The 4,833-nt window shown below is 40.4% G+C and overlaps 1 non-coding gene across 1 annotated transcript; it reads left to right on the top strand.

Annotated features, from left to right (window-relative positions):
* Nucleotides 1-2,544: 2,544 nt before the first annotated feature.
* Nucleotides 2,545-2,651, top strand: LOC133053194 (U6 spliceosomal RNA). The gene has a single exon (XR_009692129.1). It is a non-coding gene; the product is annotated as a U6 spliceosomal RNA (small nuclear RNA).
* The last annotated feature ends 2,182 nt before the right edge of the window (nucleotides 2,652-4,833 follow it).

Genomic DNA, 4,833 nt, shown 5'->3' with positions numbered 1-4,833 from the left:
GCATAGAGCTCTATCAAAAAGGAGCCCCAGATTTGGAGTCAGAAATTCTGAGTTTATAGCATGGGCTCTACTTTAACTAGCTGTGTGTGTGAGAACTTAGGCAGTCTGCTAGCCTCCTTTTTCTCTGGTCCAAAAGAAAGGATTTGAAATGGTTGATCTTGAAATAATACCATTTGCAGCAACATGGATGGACCTAGAGATTATCATATTGAGTGAAGTAAGTCAGACAGACAAATAGCATATGATATCACTTATATGTGGAATCTTAAAAAATGATACAAAACAGAAACAGACTCATGGACATAGAAAACAAGTTTATGGTTCCCAAAAGGGAAAAAGGGGGCAGGAGGGATAAATTAGGAGTTTAGGGTTAGCAGATAAGAAACTACTACATATAAAATAGATAACAAGGACCTATTGTATAGCCCAGGGAACCATCTTCAATATTCTATAATAACTATAATGGAAAAGAATCTGGAAAAGAATATATATATATATACACAAACCAAATCATTTTGCTGTATACCAGAAATTAACACAACACTGTAAATTAACTATACCTCACTTTAAATTTTTTTTTAATTAAAAAAAGAAATAGTTGATCTCTAAGTCCTCTTGCAGCACTAACACTTTTTTCCCTCCTTCTCTTATGAAACACTTGGCCAATGTAGGTGATTTTCTCCCCTTTCGAATCTGTTTTAGCCATTTTTTCCTTAAATTTGAGAAATGCCATAATTCCTTTAGGTTGAAGGAAAATCAAAAGTTACTTTAAGGTGGATAACTAAACCACGCCAGGTTTCCATACAGGCAGCATTCATTTGCTGGCCTTTCAAGTCTGGTGAACCCAATGGGCTTTTTCTCCCCCTAATTGAATATCAGCCCAGCTGGACTTTGCCCAAGGCCATGATTCCAAGTGGGGGTTCTGCCAAAGGCCAATACCCGAGTTGAGAGGAAAATCTATCTCCACCACTTCCTTGACTTCTCAGTCTGGATTGTTAATCAACTACAGATGAAGTTTTCTGACTGTTTATATCCAGGACAGGCCAACACAAAGACCAACCAAATCCTACCCAGACCTTCCGGGTGACAACTACTGTAGGAAGATCACCTGTAGGTTCAGTGAACTGACCCTTCAGAGAGGTATGGAAAACTATCTAAGTGTAAAGGCACTGTCTTCTTCCAAGTATAAATGAGGAGCAGTAGGGTGTTTTGGTTATAAGGATGAGATAGGGTTCAAATCTTCACTCTGCCACTGTATAACAATGGGGGCAAGCTGACCTTTCCCTAGCTCAATTTCCTCCTCTGCACAACGTTTTTGTTTTGAGGACTTAGTCCACAGATCAGCAGCATCAGCATCACCTGGGAGTATGTTAGAAATGCCCCTCCCTACTTATTGAATCAAAACCCACAGTTTAAACAAAATTCACGTATACTAAGTATTCAACACAGTGCCTATTTCATAGTAAGTATTTGTTCATGTTGAGAGTCCCTTGGACTGCAAGATCAAACCAGTCAGTCCTAAAGGAAATCAGTCCTGAATATTCATTGGAATGACTGATGCTGAAGCTGAAGCGCCAATACCTCATGCAAAGAACCAACTCTTGGGAAAAGACCCTGATGCTGGGAAAGATTGAAGGCAGGAGAAGGGGACAACAGAGGATGAGATTGTTGGATGGCATCACTGACTCGATGGACATGAGTTTGAGCAAGGTCCAGGAATTGGTGATGGACAGGGAAGCCTGGCGTGCTACAGTCCACGGGGTCACAAATAGTCGGACATGACTGAGCGACTGAACTGAACTGATTCAATCACCAGAAGTCACTGTTATTAGGATATTCTTTTTTTTTTTCATTTATTTTTATTAGTTGGAGGCTAATTACAATATTGAAGTGGGTTTTGTCATACATTGACATGAATCAGCCATGGAGTTACATGTATTCCCCATCCCGATCCCCTCTCCTACCTCCCTCTCTACCCGATCCCTCTGGGTCTTCCCAGTGCACCAGGCCGAGCACTTGTCTCATGCATCCCACCTGGGCTGGTGATCTGTTTCACTATAGATAATATACATGTTTCGATGCTGTTCTCTCGAAACATCCCACCCTCACCTTCTCCCACAGAGTCCAAAAGTCTGTTCTGTACATCTGTGTCTCTTTTTCTGTTTTGCATATAGGGTTATCATTACCATCTTTCTAAATTCCATATATATGTGTTAGTATGCTGTAATGTTCTTTATCTTTCTGGCTTACTTCACTCTGTATAATGGGCTCCAGTTTCATCCATCTCATTAGAACTGATTCAAATGAGTTCTTTTTAATGGCTGAGTAATATTCCATGGTGTATATGTACCACAGCTTCCTTATCCATTCGTCTGCTGATGGGCATCTAGGTTGCTTCCATGTCCTGGCTATTATAAACAGTGCTGCGATGAACATTGGGGTGCACATGTCTCTTTCAGAGCTGGTTTCCTCGGTATGTATGCCCAGGAGTGGTATTGCTGGGTCATATGGCATTCCTATTTCCAGTTTTTTAAGAAATCTCCAGTGTTCGCTTCGGCAGCACATATACTAAAATTGGAACAATACAGAGAAGATTAGCATGGCCCCTGTGCAAGGATGACACGCAAATTTGTGAAGCGTTCAATATTTTTCACTGTTTATAATAGCCAGGACATGGAAGCAACCTAGATGCCCATCAGCAGACGAATGGATAAGGAAGCTGTGGTACATATACACCATGGAATATTACTCAGCCATTAAAAAGAACTCATTTGAATCAGTTCTAATGAGATGGATGAAACTGGAGCCCATTATACAGAGTGAAGTAAGCCAGAAAGATAAAGAACATTACAGCATACTAACACATATATATGGAATTTAGAAAGATGGTAATGATAACCCTATATGCAAAACAGAAAAAGAGACACAGATGTACAGAACAGACTTTTGGACTCTGTGGGAGAAGGTGAGGGTGGGATGTTTCGAGAGAACAGCATCGAAACATGTATATTATCTATAGTGAAACAGATCACCAGCCCAGGTGGGATGCATGAGACAAGTGCTTGGGCCTGGTGCACTGGGAAGACGCAGAGGGATCGGGTAGAGAGGGAGGTAGGAGAGGGGATCGGGATGGGGAATACATGTAACTCCATGGCTGATTCATGTCAATGTATGACAAAACCCACTTCAATATTGTAAAGTAATTAGCCTCCAACTAATAAAAATAAATGAAAAAAAAAAAAAAAGAAATCTCCACACTGTTCTCCATAGTGACTGTACTAGTTTGCATTCCCACCAACAGTGTAAGAGGGTTCCCTTTCTCCACACCCTCTCCAGCATTTATTGCTTGTAGACTTTTGGATAGCAGCCATCCTGACTGGCATGTAGTGGTACCTCATTGTGGTTTTGATTTGCATTTCTCTGATAATGAGTGATGTTGAGCATCTTTTCATGTGTTTGTTAGCCATCTGTATGTCTTCTTTGGAGAAATATCTGTTTAGTTCTTTGGCCCATTTTTTGATTGGGTCATTTATTTTTCTGGAATTGAGCTTTAGGAGCTGCTTGTATATTTTTGAGATTAATCCTTTGTCTGTTGCTTCATTTGCTATTATTTTCTCCCAATCTGAGGGCTGTCTTTTCACCTTACTTATAGTTTCCTTTGTTGTTATTAGGATATTCTTGATCTCCTTTCTCACTTTCTCCTCACCGCCATCCTGAAGTAAGCCCAATAGTTCTAGTTTGCCTGAACTGCCCTGCATTCAGTACCAGAGCCCACCACTAGCTTCCTCATCACCATAAGACCATCTGGCTTTCTTCTGCTGTTTTGGGCAAACTCCCTTCCATCACTCCTAGTTTTTAAGGTTTGAAGGTTCATTCAAAGGAATCCCACACTACCCAACATATGGAGATTCCTAATAGATTTTGTACTCTAGAACATATTTACTCTCTGCACTCAATCATGTCCTGTTCTACTTCATATTATATTCTTTGATATAGTTGTTCACACGGGCTCTGAAGATATAATTCCGTCTCTACCACTTACTAACTTTATAATATTGGGAAAGTCACTTAACTTCTTTGAGTTTCTTCTGTGAAATGTAATTGAAGTGCAGTAACGTAGGTAAAACATGCCATAGTCTGTGCATATTAATATTAATATGCATAGTTCTTAATATTATCATTACTGTGCTTATTGTTATTTTCATAGTCTTACTGTCTCTGTCACTTTATCCTCACAAAAACAAGACAAGTAACATTATATCTACTTTCAGATAAAGAAATGTGAAGAACTCCCCTAAAGCCATACAGGTCATTTGTACAGAATCAAGTTTAGAACTCAGTACACTTTCCTCCTATACCACACCATTTCATAGGGTAAGTAACATGGAACAGTCTGGATTTGGGCATGAGAACAGGATAGAGGATGCAGGTGAGGGTGTAAACAATAGTCTGCTTGAATCTAAGTGTATCAAAATCAGCTAAACTATGGTCCAAATGATAAGCCGAAAATTATATGCCACAGCAGGATTCTAAATCAAAGAGCCATCCCCACAAGATCAACTTCAGGAGTAGCCCAGAGACTACTGACTAAGCCAACAAAGCTTCTTTCTTCTTTGCCTTCTTTAGAGAACCACGCACCTACTGGGCTTTTTGAGTATGGTCAATCCTGGGAGGCGGAGAAGGCAATGGCACCCCACTCCAGTACTCTTTCCTGGAAAATCCCATGGACGGAGGAGCCTGGAAGGCTGCAGTCCATGGGGTTGCAAAGAGTCGGACACGACTGAGCGACTTCACTTTCACTTTTCACTTTCATGCATTGGAGAAGGAAATGGC

The sequence above is a fragment of the Dama dama genome, chromosome X (assembly GCF_033118175.1).
Source record: "Dama dama isolate Ldn47 chromosome X, ASM3311817v1, whole genome shotgun sequence".
NCBI lineage: Eukaryota > Metazoa > Chordata > Mammalia > Artiodactyla > Cervidae > Dama > Dama dama.
This window is presented reverse-complemented; position numbering and strand designations above follow the sequence as displayed.